This window comes from Ailuropoda melanoleuca, chromosome 3 (genome assembly GCF_002007445.2).
Source record: "Ailuropoda melanoleuca isolate Jingjing chromosome 3, ASM200744v2, whole genome shotgun sequence".
Classification (NCBI taxonomy): domain Eukaryota; kingdom Metazoa; phylum Chordata; class Mammalia; order Carnivora; family Ursidae; genus Ailuropoda; species Ailuropoda melanoleuca.
In genome coordinates, this window is record NC_048220.1 from 117,674,424 (window position 1) to 117,690,467 (window position 16,044).

A 16,044-nucleotide genomic window follows, 5' to 3' on the forward strand; every position below is an offset into this window, starting at 1 on the left:
AGCAGTAATTCAGGAGGAGCAAAAAGGAAGGGCAGCTTGCTGGCTGTGTAAACTAACGCGTTGCATTCGGACTCTAGCAGTAATGCTTATAAAAACGAGTCAGCTCTTCCTATCTAAAAGTCATCTTGATTTTAAATCATAGGTCATAACTACTAGGTCCCTGCCAATAAAAACAAGTAGATCATCTTTAAGGTCAGTTTTAAGCACTTTTTCAAGATCATCTGCTTTTCCTCGGCATGGGTTTGACTATGGTGAAAACATCCCCATATAGGAGTTCATTTTCAAGGACTTTGCCTTCCAGATGTTTCATAAACAAGCCTTCCCCTAACCGTCCCCATTCCCAGAGGTCAGGAGAGCACAGATTCCATCCATTCACAATCTGTTCACAAAGTAAACAAATGTTAAGTTTTACACAGTGACTAACTGCATGAACTGCCATGGGAAAACCCAAGAAGATTCTGTCCACGGCCATTCTTGCTCTTACCAAAATTGTACAACTGTGCCACCTCGCTGAATTTTCATACATTCTTCCAAGAACCCTATAGAGACTGCAGACGCTTGCTTAGAGCTCCCACCTGGGAGGCGATGAGCAGAAGGTAAGGGTTACAAACTCTGGGGTTGTACAGAGCCACTCAAGTCCTGCCTCTCCTACTTACTAGCTGCTATTTAACTTCTTCAAGTAATAAAAGTACTTATCTAAGAGGACTGTCATGAAGATTCAATGAATCTATATCCTCAGCATAGTGCCTGGCATCATATCGTAAACACTCAGCATATTTTGGCCATTATATAAGGGACTTGCCCACATCACAGAGCGAGTAGATGACCCTGGGTCACCTGTTTACTACTCTAAACCTGGGCGCATCCAGCCCCTGGGGCTCGTCAGCCCTTGAAATACAGTTCATCTGAACTGACATGTGCCATGAGTGTAAAGTATACAGTGGATTTCAAAGGAAAAAAAGAACGTAAAATAGCTTATTGATCACATGTTGAGATGATAATATTTTGGATTCAGAGGGTTAAAATATATGTTATTAAAATTAATTTCACTTTTTTCATGTTGCCTCTTTAATGCCACTATTAGAAAACTTCAAATTTCACATAGGGCTTGCATTATATTTCTACTGGATAGCGATGCTTTATAGCGTGGCATCCCAGTGGGGAGAAGAGCACCCCAGGTAATAAAAACAGCAGGCTGAAACTTGGGGGGCACCTTGGTGGCTTGGTTGGTTAAGCGTTTGCCTTCGGCTCAGGTCATGATCCCAGGGTCCTGTGACAGAGCCCCACATTGGGCTCCCAGCTTGGAAGGGAGCCTGCTTCTCCCTCTCACTCTGCCTGCCACTCTCCCTGCTTGTGCTCTCTCCCTGTCAAATAAATAAATAAAATCTTAAAATATATATATACATAAATATATTTATATATATACATATATATATACACACACACACATATACTTTCAAATAAAAAAAAGAAACTTGGATATGGTGGTGCATGGCCGCGGGATGCTATGAAGGGCCTAATTCAAGTGGATGTTTTGTGTTCATAGCTAATAATAGTTACCATTTATCAAGTGCTTTTAAAAAACCAATCTTGTTCATAGTATCTATGTAGGAGATATTAATATTAAACACCTTTCTCCCCTTATTTTTACAGCGGAAACTGAGGCATTAAACGAGTAAGTAACTTGCCCGAGTTCACACAGCTGATAAATCGTGAGGCCAACTGGGGTACATGAGGAAAGACTGGATTAAGAAGATCTTTGATACTGGATGAAAACTTGGGGTGGTCGTGGTTGGGGAGGCTGTTCATCCTTTAGCTTGCTTCCTGACCACAATCGTTAAATGCCTCTGCTCACAGATATTTAGAGGAAGGCAGAAAGCAAAAAAGAGTGATGTTTATCCCTTATGAACAACTTATCAGGCAAGGAAACAGAGACTTATTTTGCTGAAAGGAGATGCCTGGACGATCCGTGGATTTCTCGAATATGCGCTTGCTTCGTTTCTCATTGGCAGGAATTAAAGGCCAAATGGAGTCCTTAAGCCCCGTCAAAGATGCTCTCTCAAGCTCATCACGCAAACAAGTAGTGTGTGGGGCCCACGTCCCGTAAGAATTCATCTGTTTGGAGAAGCAGCGATCATGGGACATGCTCACGGGAGGAAGTAGGGCTCATTTCTCTTTCTTGATATCCTTTCCCTAGAGATGGACTTCTTGCGTAAACTAACTTTGTCATCAAAGAGAAAATCTCAGTGAGTGGACGGAAATACATTTACAAGCTCAAATTAGAACAAGATCATGTCACAGCCTTCAGAAGGAGAAGGCTCTAGACTTAAACACCTTGATTTAAAACTTGTAGCCTCCAGAACTGCAAGAAAATAAATTTCTGTTGTTCAAAAAAAAAAAAAAAAGAACAAAATCACGTCACAGAGGAAAGCCACCAGGGAAACCTAATAGTTGACTGAAAAGATGTGATCTTTAGATAAAACGCTCCGTTCTTTGCTAAGCTTTCCTGTGGCATTTATAGAGGAAATGACATGTAACTGCTCTCAGAATGTGCCATTGTCTACCCAGGACTACCTGCAAATATCTGCAACGATCTTCACGTAGAAATGACAGCCCTTCCCCCACACATAAAAAAGGAGACTATATTGTATTTGTTCATTTAATGCAGGAAAGAAAGCTATATTTTCAGCGAATAAGAGATTGAAATCATTAACATTTAATTCATGATATCAAGTGAGAGAGCAAAGCTCGTGCAGATTGAATACCAGTCCAAAACCTTTAACATTTTGCCTCTGATTTTGTCATGGGTTTCGCATTTAAATGTTTTTGGAGTCTCTTGAGGTACAAAAGTGCAAAGGTGAAGTCAAGAGAGAGATAGCTAGGCAAAAGGATTGTCTTAGATCACCCTCAAACAATAGCTTTATCTTTCTCCACTGAAGAAAATCACTCTGTTCTGACTACAAAGTTGCCAGTTAAATCCTCATAGCAACACCAGCCTGCCAATTTCCCCACCAGCAAAAAGGCATTTGGGGGGGGGGGTAAACCAGGAATGTGCTGCCATCCCGGGTAAAAATGGGCAGCCACCAGCCTGGTGGGCACTTGAAATACTTTTCCAAATAGTGGGATAGGGTTGGGTTGGGCATCCCGCATCCCAGGAGAGCAAATGCCTTTGGAAGGTGTTTCAGCTGGAGTGGGTATGATGGGGCAGGTACAATGCAGTCAGCAGTGTCTGCTCAAAACTCCATCAGCCGACTCTAGTAATGGAGACTCACTGGTTCATTCTGGTGGGAAGAAGCAGCACCACTGGCGATGTTAGCATGCAGCCTGCTTATCAGATATCTTACGGATCAACTGGTCCAGATGTCTGAGGGCTCTCAGAAATTACAAGCAAGATTGTATGTATGAGCATCATTTCAGTTGCCTGAGTAAAGTGTCCTTAGCTTTTTATCAGATTCTCGAAGATAATCATGGCCCCAAAAGCTTTAAAAGTCACTGATCTGGTCCAGTCTCTCATTCTACCCATGTGAACACTGAAAACAAGTAATTCATCCAAAGTCATAGAACCACTGGCTGGTATATTTTTCTGTCTTATTCCCTTTCTTGTGGCATTTTGACTACCTCACCTATTGCCAACTTCAACCTTATGTGGACATTCATTTTTCTTAGTACCATCAAGCCCACCAGGTGGCTGCCTTGGGCTACTCAATTGGGATGTGACTGATTATCAACAGGGCACCCATCACAGAAGCTGTATTTTAGAAAGCTCCAAGGAACTGTAAACACAGTTCTATTCTTAGGGAGTTTATAATGTAATTGAGAGATAACGTATCTAAGGATGAGTAGGAAGCCAATGCAAAATAGCATATTTCAAGTGTTATACAACTGACCCTTGAACAACATGGGGGTGAGGGATGCTGAGGTCCCTGTGCAGCCAAAAAGCCATGTATAACTCTTGACGCCCCCAAACTTAACAGCCTACTATTGACTTTATCAATAGCATAAAGTCAATTAACACATATTGTGTATGCTACATAGTACTATATTCTGTATTTTTACAATAAAGTAAGAGAATAGATAATGTTAAGAAATTATAAGGAAAATACACTTACAGTACTGTATTTATCAAAAAATAATCCATATATAAGTGGACCTACGCAGTTCAAACCCATGTTGTTCAAGGGTCAACTGTATTTGAATGGGTCAATGTGAACTGGAATGTTGGGGAAGGTCTAGGAGACCAGGAAGAACTTGAGTTAGATTTCAAATGTATTTGGGTTTTGATAACTGAAAAGGAATAGAGCATCTGGGTGGAGGAGAGACAAGAGCAACATCAGCTCTCTGTATGATCTGACCACATTAAGCACTAGCTACATGTAAAATACAGTGTGGACTATCTGAAGACTGAATGGGTCCTGGAAATGAACAATCAATGAATCTATATAAAAGATGGGTATAGCATATAAAAACACTAGCTATAAGTAGGTAAATGAATATATGGCATCCCTGTGCATATCACACATAGTCAAAGCTTTCCTTATCAACCTCTGCTTAACCAACTTATCAAATTAACCAATGATCTTCATTTGTTCTCACTAATTCAGCTAGTGGCTTGTCAAGAGTCAGTTGCGTTCATTCCCAAATCTATTTATGACTTTTATATTTGTTATTGTAATTATGTTATTTAATGTAATATTATATAAACTCATGAAATATGAGTAAAAAAAGAGAAGTGATAGTTATGTTACATGTTTTTGAAAGACCTGATAGGGGCACCTGGGTGGCTCAGATGGTTAAGTGTCTGCCTTCAGCTCAGGTCATGATCTCAGGGTCCTGGGATCAAGCCCCGCATCAGGTTCCTTGCTCAGGAGGAGCCTGCTTCTCCCTCTCCCTCTACTTTTCCCCCTGTTCCCCCTGCTTGTGCTCTCTCTCTCTCTGTGTCAAATAAATAAATAATATCTTAAAAAAAAAAAAGACTTGATAAAGCTGAACCACTAAAACATAATCGCCTTTGATGTGGTGTGTGTGTGTGTGTATACACATACATACATACATATATATATATGTTTATTTAACTATATATAATGAAATATTATTCAGACATGAGAAAGAAGAAAATTCTGCCATTTACAGAAGAACAGATAAAATGAGGACATAATGCTAAGTGAAATCAGGCAGAAAGAGAAAGACAAATACTGTATGATTTCATGTTTATATACGGAATCTAGAAAAGTTGAACTCAAAGAACCAGAGAGTTGAATGTTCGTTGCCAAGGACTGGAGAGTGTAGGAAATATAAGAGGTTGGTCAAGGAGTATAAACTGTCAGCTTTAAGATGAATAGTTCTGCGGATCTAATGTATAATGTAGTGATTATGGTTAATAATACTTATCACATTCTTGAAATTTGCCAAGAGAGTAGATCTTAAGTGTTCTCACCACCCACATGCACACGCACACACACAAAGGTAACTATGCGAAATAATGGATGTATTAATTAACTCGATTGCGGCCATCACTACACAAATGCATACACGTATTAAATCATCATATTATATACCTTTTAATAATCACATTGTACAACCTAAATATATACAATTTTTATTTGTCAATCATACCTCAATAAAAGTAAGAAGAAAATCTAAAATAACCAGAAGAATTTTAGGAAATGCAAATAGTTGCCTGGGAACTGGCCTTACAAATAAGATGCATGATACAATAAAAATTCAAAATAAGCTCCATATACAGAAACATCAGGGCAAAGCCCAGCTCAGATGGTAAATGTAAAATCTTTTAAAAGCTGACAGCACAGACATAAAGACAGAGAAAACCAGGTGTGGCAAAAATCTATGGGGAAGGCAGGGGCATAAAACTGGACTTTAAAAAGTGGTCACACACTAAGTATGAATTCTCTGGACAAGCTGCTGTTGAATGGCCCTGTGCCCAGACCCTGGGGAGATGTAGTTTTCTAGGCTGATTGCTCAGCAGGACGTGCTCCGGACACATCTCCACTCGAGGAAGAGTTCAAAGGGTTGGTATTGCTTGGCTCAAGACCGTGAACCTAGAACAGTGTCTTTACATGTTTGCCAAATGAAGACGGCCAAGACACCTCCGTGTTGTCTATATTGGACTAGGAGGCCCAGTGGTCCCTTTACAGGGAAGCCAATGGCAGCACTGATCCCTCAACACTAAGGGAAACTCTTAATGGCACTTAGGAATGGTTGACAGTGAAGCCAGCTGCCTCAGAACTGTCGAGCTATGTTGAAGGAGAAGCTGGATGGCCATCAGGGATGGAACAGAGGCTTTCTGAACAGGATAGCAGGTTGGACGTCATTCAGTAACTCGAACCTAGACTCACAGTAACAAATACGTTTATCCATAGTAACCCAGTATACCTATAATAAATGTATGTTTGCATATGACTTACATATGAGTACAAAACTGAAAAATAACTTTCAAGGAAAAATATTTATCTTTACTCTATTCACCTTGCTCTTTTCTGTCTATTCTTTTCCTTTCTTTTTCTTTCTTTCTTTTTTTTTTTTCTAAGCTGGTAAGAACCCACTAAATTGATCTCACCACCCACTGAAGTGTTGTGACCCATAATCTGAAAAACACTGGACTGGAAGTTGTTGTTTTTCTTTTTTTTTCCTAAAATACTTAAGTTGGAGCTTTCAACTCTAAAATTCTAAGAATAAAAAAAGCAGATTTTGTCAGCCATGGAGAGAAATCTATGGCTTACTGTGTCATACAAAGTGGCAAATGAAGCCTGTTCAACTCCAAATATGTTCTAGATATGTCATGCTCTCCAGCACTGTTTTTCAGTCTTTGAATGAGCCACAGTAAGATATACATTGGACACTGTGACCCAGGACACACCACACACACACACACACACACACACACACACACACCTGAAACATACATCTCATAAAATAATTCCTAGTTTTACTATGTGTGATACCCTCTGCTATTCTCTCTTCTGTTCTATTTCTCTTTCTAAAAACTCTTCTTCAGGACCCCTCAACTGGTCTCATTACCTTCTACTAAGTAATTGCTCACAGTTTGAGAACCTTTCTCTAGAAAGCTGGAGCTGGGCTGAGGAGGAAGTTCAAGTATGCTTCAGACATTAACTAGGAAACTGGGCTAAGAATGGTTAAATCCTGCTAGGGAAATACTTTTGAGAATGGAATTCATTGGTGCAGAAAACAGTCCTCCAGGGGATTCAGCAGGACATCCAGAATGGCCTTGACAGTAGAGGCCACTTGACTGGTCTGAGAGGGAGTGGACCAAAAGCCTAATTAGAGTACACCGGAGATATGTGTGGCCTCCTTCCCTCAGCATCCGACCTAACATTCCATGGATTAATGTTTTTGGGAGAACCTTAGATTATTTGGAGGCTCCTTTCCTAAATATTTTCCTTCATGTTATTCCTTCTAAGCGTCATCTCAGAAACAGAACTAAGAAGACTCTGCTCAGGACTCTCCCACGCCTTAAATCTGATTCTAATATTACACTGATTATATCACCTTCTAATGTTATTTTATATTTCTGTCTTTCCTACAAGACTGTGAGCTCATTAAGCATACTGACTGTGTTATTCATCTCTGTGTTCCTGGGAAAGTCTGGGTGATCTTTCAAAAATGCAAATACTATCAGTCCCTCTCCTGCTTACCACTCTCCATAGCTCCCTATTCCCTTCAGAACAAATGTAAGCTCCATTATTATGCCTTTCTTGCTCTGACCCTGATTTACCCATCTAGCCTTATCTTTTGCCTTACAAAGCTTCAGACTTTCTAAGCAATCCCAGAACCATTTTCTTCTTGCCTCCAAGCCATCACTCAAGTAGCTTCTTGTGGCTTGACCCTTTTCAGGCTGTGTCTTCCCTCCCCTTTGCCTGGTTATCACCAATGTGCCCTTCTTAGCTCCTGTAAAAAGCCTTCCCAGATTCCTTCAAAACTGCATCAGATGTCAATCTGGTATTCCTCTAGTCCCCTGGTCCCCACCCCTGCCTGTAACACTCACCACTTGGGACTATGCCCTCCTCTGCCTTCCCCACTGGATTGTCCAAGTGGGGGCACAGCTGTTTGACCCCTAAATCTCTCATTCATGCTTTGCACAAAGAAGATACTCAATATGTACATGTTTGGATGAATACATGCACATAGTAGGTATCTGATAATGATTGGCTGAGATGAATTGAAATAGCTTCCAAATTTGACCTTAAGAATAACATGATGTCCTGAATCAGGGGGTAGAAAACTTCAGCCTGCTGCCTGTTTTTGTAAATGAAGTTTTTTGGGGACACAATCTCGACCGTTTGTTTAGGTATTGTCTATAACTGCTTTCTTGCTACAATGGCAGAACTGAGTCGTTGAGACAGAGACTGTAGAACTGGGAAAGCACAAAATATTTACCATCTGACCCTGTGAAACAAAGTTTGCTAAACCCTGATCAGAGACAACAGTCTTCACCTTTGTGCCACTTCAACCGTCTGAGGAAGACTTTATAAACCCTTCTCAGAATAATTTTTTTTTTTTAAAGATCCCATCTATTCACTCGACAGAGAGAGAGACAGCCAGCGAGAGAGGGAACACAAGCAGGGGGAGTGGGAGAGGAAGAAGCAGGCTCATAGCAGAGGAACCTGATGTGGGGCTCAATCCCACAACACCGGGATCATGCCCTGAGCCGAAGGCAGACGCCCAACAGCTGCGCCACCCAGGCGCCCCAGAATAATACTTTTAAATGCACCAAACAAAATACTTAGGATCAAAAAGGACACCAATTATACTGAAAACAATGATCTAAACAATAAAAAATTATGATTATGATAATAGACACACATCTTTATTAATACATTAAGTAATAATACCTAGCAATGGATTTAATAACTACAATTATTTCAAAGTAGTGATAAGCATGACTGATACTTTGAGATATGTACCACACTTGTAATGGGATAAGAACTTACCTGTGATTCTATTACTGACAAAGCCACAGAAATTGCTAATACTACTGTGGTTTGTTGACTATATTCATATTTGAAGGGAACATTAAATTTCAGTTGATAAGCTAAGAATGTAATTTTTGTCCAACCAAAGTCCAAGGACCCCTTGAATTCTATCCATGGACCCCTTGGGAATCTACAGACTGTAGGTTAAACACCCTGCCCTAAGAGAAGAGACACAATCCCATAGATTATCCAGGGTGAACACAAGAGGGGAAGAGAAAACCTCACACACAGAAAAGCCTCTGATTCTCTGTCAATTTTGCAGACTGGTTTTATGCAGGATGTGCTCTGCATTAAAATGAAGTTCAGAGGAAAGTCCAAAACCACTAAGAAGTCACAGTTAAAAAAAAAAAAAAAGATGAATTACTTGACTTTCAGCTTTCAGCCTTCTTTATTTATGAATTGGTTCAACCCAACCAAATGCAAACAGATGCATAGAATGGAGTAACGATAAACTCAGCTGGCAATGTGTCCCAGCGAGACAACTGGAGAGCACACTTTCATTTACAGTTTACAAATGACTCCCAATGCTGTTGCACAAGAATTCAATTTATGTGAGCTCCCATTAGTTTGACCAGGAATTACATCAGGGTAGCTCATGGTAGGAAGGATGGGATCTTTAAGGGATCGATTTGTAGAACTGTAGGTCAGACTTCTGCAAACACGTTCGGAATCACCCTTCCATTTGAGCCTTGCTGGCTCCCAGAATGGCTGGGATCAGGCACCAGTCTGGAAGGCGGGTCTAAGATCTTGGATTTGGAAACTAAAGATAAGAAAAATGACTTTTTTTTTTTTTTTTTTGTGAAGCACCACTTGTTAATATGAAATCTCAGCTGACATCAAAGCAAGCCCATTCTTATTTCGAATTCCAGCAGTGGTGGTAAGGAAGGCTTATACTTAAATGGCGCAACTTCCTAAACACTTCCTTGAAAGGAAAGGAAGATTTTTCATTTTTTTTCCCATTCTTCCCCAAATTTATTAATTATATAAGAACAATTCTATAAATATTTGAAGCTCTGTACTTCTTCGGGCAGGAAAACAAACACAGGGTTACATCACCGTTAAATATTGCAGCCCGTTGCCCAATTATTGCTATAAATTCTAGTAAAATGCTAGAAAAAAAATTGGCAATTCACTTACATATTATGAAGAGCTCTAAAACACAAGTTATAATTCAGTATGAAATAAAATAACAATGGGAATGTCCAAGTTAGTCTTCATTTTGTATTATTTGAAGCATTGCCATACACCGATATTCCCTTCATGATAAGAAAACAAAAGCAGTAAATAACTCGGGATCAGGGGGGAAAGGAGGGAGATGTAGGTGCCGATCCATGTCGGGTTTGCCTGGCTTCTACTTCTGCAGTTGGTAAGGTGGATTGGTTACTGTTGTGGCCTCTGAGATTAGCGGTAAAGGATTCATTGACACGTCCACCCCATTCATGTGCCAATACATTTCCATTTCCATGTGGCTCAGGGTAAGGAAAAGACCCAACATAAAAAAAATCTTCCATAAGCTCCCTCTCTAAGTGCTGTGCAGATAGCTTTTCCTCTTCTCAAGCCTTCCGGGGCAGCCACTGTCATCATCCACACTTTAGAGTGGATGAAAGTAGGGCTCAGGGAGCTTGAGGAACTTGTGCAAGGTTCCAGGTAGTCTGCGTATTCTCTAAATTCGATCCCATGACTGCTGTGTCCAAATGTTCACCAGCACCTACGTGATGCGTGGTATGCTCACCCCAGGCTAGGTGCTATGTTCCACAAAGGGAAGCAAGTCAAGATATTGCCCTCATGTCCTGGCGAGAAGGATAGACCTTGGACAAGTAATTAACAACAAGTGTGTTGAGTGTCGCAAGTAAATGTTGTAGATGTACCTAACCTAGTCTGGGGAGGGGGCAAGGGTTCAAGGCAGGCTTCCTGCAGAAGCTGGTACTTCAGCAGGGGTCCTGAAGGATGAATAAGAGTTAGCCAGAGAATAGCAAACATAAAGACTTCTACCCCGGAAAGAACATAGCTCTATACGAAAGCAGAAGAGATCTATCCCCAAAGCCATGATAGCAGTGGTGCACGTTGACTGAGCACTTTTGTGGGCCCGGAGCTGTTCTGTACATTTCGTGTGCATCACCTCATTGACTCTCACAACAACTCCATGAGGTAAATGAACTCTTATCCCCATTCTCCTGTAGGAGGCAAAGAGAAGTTAAATAGTCCACCTAAGATGACACAGCTGAGGAGTGGGAGGGGGAAGGGCTGGACCAGGGAGCCAGCTCCAGAGCCTCTGCGTTAAACCACCAGTCTCTTCTGCCTCACCTTTGTCATGCGAACAGCAATCAGAGTCACTGGGATTTAGAGCACAGATGGTCCAGCCTTACTTTACACATAAGGAAGCTAAGAATCGGAATTGAGCAATTTGTGCCCAGGTGTAGAGGCCAGCTGCAAGCTGTGTTTTCTGAGTCCACATCTGAACAAATTCCAACTGGAAAGATGAAACCAAGGATTGGACTAAAAGTCTCAATTCTTTATTTTTTATTTTAATTCCAGTATAGTTCCCATATGGTGTTATATTAGTGTCAGGTGTACAATATATTGATTCAACACTTCCATACAACACCCAGTGCTCATCACAACAGGTGCACGCCTTCATTCCTATCACCTATTTCAGCCATCCCCATCCCCCCACCTTCCCTCTGGTTACCATCAGTTTGTTCTCTAAAGTCTCAATTCTAAATGAGAAAATTTAACCTTCATAGGCTGTGACCTTGACCATGAGTCAAATCACATCATCCCTTAAAACTATTCAAGGAAAATCCATAATCCACTCAGCTTCTATTCTGAATCCCAGATTTCATCTTCATTTTAGTAACAGCCTTTACAAGGTAACTTCTTGAGAGCAAACTAATTAAATTCATTTGTTATTTGCAGATTAAGGAAGAGTTTAGGATGGGATGGAAAGACAGATGACTTTGACGAAAATATCAATTTGTGAAATAATTTTAAAAACCCGCCCAAGTGTGTATGACCTTAAGATTCTCAAGCGAAACCAATAGGTAGTCTCTGTGATCGGCTTAGAAGCAGCCCTGTGTGAAGACGAATTTGGCAAGTCTTATTATGGAAGGCATGTGCAAGGGACCAGGGAATTACTTCAGCAGAAAGGTGTGAAAGGGAAAAGAGGAGAAGCAATGCTTTTGCTCCTTTATTACTGTAACTGTCTTGGTCTGAGACTGAGATCAACATCTCTTGACCAGTGTCCTTAATACATACACAGAAATATCGTGAACTTTCACATGGACTCCAAATAAGCCAGTGGTGGACGTTTTATTTAAAAAAGCCACTATCACTCATATGTGGAATTAAAGAAACAAAACAAACGAGCAAAGGGGAAAAAAGAGAGAGAGAGAGGCAGGCCAAGAAACAGACTCTTAAATATAGAGAACCGACAGTTGCCAGAGGGGAGGTGGGTGGGGGGATGGGTTAAGTGGGGTGATGGGGATGGGGAAAGCACCTGTTGTGATGAGCACTGGGTGCTGTATGGAAGTGTTGAATCACTATATGGTACACCTGAAACGAATAGTACACTTCTATTAATGAATTGGAATTCGAATGAAAACTTAAAAAAAAAAAAGAAACAAGCCACGGAAAGCTCTAATCTACCCTTTCCAGCAATTGTCAATGCAAAGCTCAAGCAATTTTAACCCATCAGGTCACACTTACAGAAAAACTATACTTAAGTTAAGTGAAAACTTTAACCAAACTGAGAGATAGCATAAGTGGGGCGTGGCACCCCAACTGGAACATCAGAGGTAAGGAATATTTTTCTAGGCCTTTGGTTTTCATCGCCACCATAGTATATATTTTTTGCTTGTGAGAAAGGCACTTACTCTGGGGAAATTCTTAGGCAGAAGGGGGAACGTTTCTCAGATATTTATAGCCAAAATATTTCAAATCATAGGTAGCTATATTTATGCTTGGTTCTTATTTTAATAAACAGTAAGCATTGCTGCCCCCAAAGAAATTTTCAGTATCACTTTAGGGGGAAAAAAAAATCTCCTTCATCTCAAATGCGGGGCTTTTCTGTTTTAAAAAAGCAGGGAAAAGGTTTTAAAACACTGCAAAGCATCTTATGGCCTATAGGCTTACTTAGAACCTGTCTCTTCAAATCTTCTCTAAACTGATTAAGAATAAAAAATCGACTCTTAGTGAGGAAGCGAATAAATAGCCCCCAGGCCAACTTTGAGGGAGATCAGAAGATTACATTCATCTATAGCTTCATTTGCCCCCCTGAGCCAGAGACCCCGTCACTGAGAGCACCCCTTCAAGGGGGTCACCCTAGGGGTGGCCTCCATTTTGAGGAGGCAGAAGCTGAATGAGAAACAAAAATTTGCTTGGTCTTAAGGCCATGACTCAAGAGAGCACCATAAATATATAATATCCACCTGAAATATCACTAAAACTAGCAAATCTGCAGTCAGTACCCCCACACTCTGGTCCAGTATAATTTCTCAGGTTAATCTTTAATCAGCCAGTTAAGTACCTCTTAAAAAGTTTTTTAGACAATTTCTCAACAGTGCCTTTGATATCATCATCCTCATTGAATAAGAAGAACAACTGATGTATAAGCGCCTACCAAGGTGGAGAGAGGGAAGAGAAGCTCATCTTCCAGAGACAGGACCTACAGGAGAACTTCACACTAAGAGGGTTGAAATATGAAGATAACTTGTGGTGGGAACATGATTTCTACAATTTCCGAGGCTTGGCTTGCCAGAGTCCTGCCTCTTGGCTATAAGAAGAAACTTTCAGCTCACACCAAGACCTATCCCAGGTGTTTGTGTACCAGGAGATATCTGGGCAAGAGGAATTTAATATTAACATAAAGCAGACCTTTCTGGGGAAAACAGAATAATGACTAAAGACTCCCAAAAGCTTTCACACTAATTGCAGTTTCTGATTTAGGGCTCACAAAGCTCTCTCTAAACATAGCCTCGAGCACTCGCCTGGAATGGGATAGGCTCTGAGATGTCTACAAATGAATGTGGGGATTTATTCTGTGGCCAAACATTAAATACCACAACAAGCTGTGAAAGCTTTCATGCTGGACCAACAGCAAACAGCAGCCTAAGATGAGGCTTCCCCTTGCCTTCCCAGCAGGGCTCTGGGCGGACTGAGTCTAGGTTTCCATCTCAGAAGGTGGATCATAGACATGAAAGGGATGTAGGGTTTCACAAAAAGAGCACTGCACTGGAAGTCGGGAGACTTCTGATTTTGTTTTTGTCCCCAGCCAGTCACTTTACCTTGGCAAAGCAACGTAAGCACTTGAACCTCAATTTCTTTCCTTGCGAAAGGGAAATCGTGGTGTGGAGGGAAGAAAAGAAACAACTTAAATGTCTGTAAAGACTGTAGCCAACAACTCTGCAATGAGCAGAATCAGTAATTCAGCTTGCTATTACAGATGAGGACATGGAGGTTCTGAGGTAAAATCATTTGACCAGAGTTACATATTCTAGAAGAGGTAAGAGACACAGAGTTCCTAGCACAGGGCTGGAAACAGGGCAGTTCTCCCCATCCCACCATGTTCCATTTGGAACTCCAAGATGTCCAAGAACTCTAAATTCAAAATTAGCTTTCCAGAAAACTGTAAAGTTATATTTGTCAAGATAAGAGATTTTTTAAAAAAATTAACAGTTTGTTAGAATGGTATATAATTTTTAAATGTCAATACATAAAAATCTGAGACCTGAGCCCTCAAATGTTGGAGACTGTTCTGAAAGTTAAAATTCATTTTTCCTGGTGAAGAAGTATAATAAACGTAGGCACACAACACCCCTATACACTCTTATAGGTTTTAACATCTACAAAGCTCTTTCTCCTATGTCACTGCAGCTGATCCCCCTGATCACACACAGTAAGGCTGGAAGGTTTTCACCCATATGTTGCAGATAAGGACTGGCGGTCAATGCCTGTGGGGCCCACATCACCTCCCTCTGCCCCACTTCTGATTTCAGCAGTAGCTACAGTGTGGAAAGTTCCATGTGAGTTCAGACTGGCCTTATAGACCCGCATCCGACCTCAAGCACATGCTGTGCTCACATCACCCCTCTTTCTAGCCCGGGACCCCATCCTTAATATACCTGCCAGCAGAGTCTAGAAGTGTGGAAGTTACACCCCTGAAGGAAACCCCCAATCAGCTGAGGAGAACAGGGGCCTGTGGGTAATGGCTCCTGTCCTTAGATTTGGTAAATTTGAGAGGAATTCTGTATACTTCAGGGAGAGCTCCGTGAAATCAAGCCCCCATAAGAAGGCCCTGTTGCCTGTAGAAGTAACTTTGGAGACACAGTTACACATCCTCCTTCCCTGTCTCTCTCCCCACCTTCTCATTCCTGCTTCCAAATAAAATAACCGACTTGCACTCAAGCCCTAGTATCAGGCCAGCCCATGGGGGACCCCGAACTCTGAGAGGCACTGAGGTTTTGGGACAGGAAGTGACTCACGCAGGGCCTTGGGGCCGGCAGGGGATGGTGGCAGAGCTTTCTTCAAGTCTTCTGGTTCTAAACTCAACGAATCCCTTTCATCATCCACTTTCAGGTGCACTCAGGTTAAGAAACCGCAATTTCTACCTTTTGCCAATAGGCCAGGCTCAAAACCAATGTTCAAAATACATGTTTTAGCACAAAATTAAAAATAAATAATAACCATCATCTTTGCTGGGGGTTACACAGATGGTCTGCTGGGCTCCCGTGAAAAACTCTGCATTTCCCCAAATTTTGAAGTATTACATTTTGCTTTGCTGGTGCTAGACAAGTGCATTCGAAATGTTAAGTTTCACGCGCTGTTTTAAGGATGAGCAAGCCGAAGGTTTAGGACTTGCAGTGTTTCATGTTTAACTACCACTGGAAGCACGATTCGAATCTTTTCTATTCCAGGCACACCCAGCTTTGCTACCAAATTTGTTCAATGGTGGGTTTGGAGATTATCTTCAATGATGAGCGTCCGTCTGGAGCTTTGCAGTGGCCATCTTCCCCCACCACCACCACCATTTTCCCGGTAT

General features: G+C 41.2%; 1 protein-coding gene across 1 annotated transcript in view; it reads right to left on the reverse strand.

The window, feature by feature from the left end:
• The window catches only part of EGFLAM (EGF like, fibronectin type III and laminin G domains), a 184,051-nt gene that overhangs the window by 85,992 nt on the left and 82,015 nt on the right, over positions 1-16,044 (reverse strand). The gene's annotated exons all lie outside the window — the stretch shown is intronic.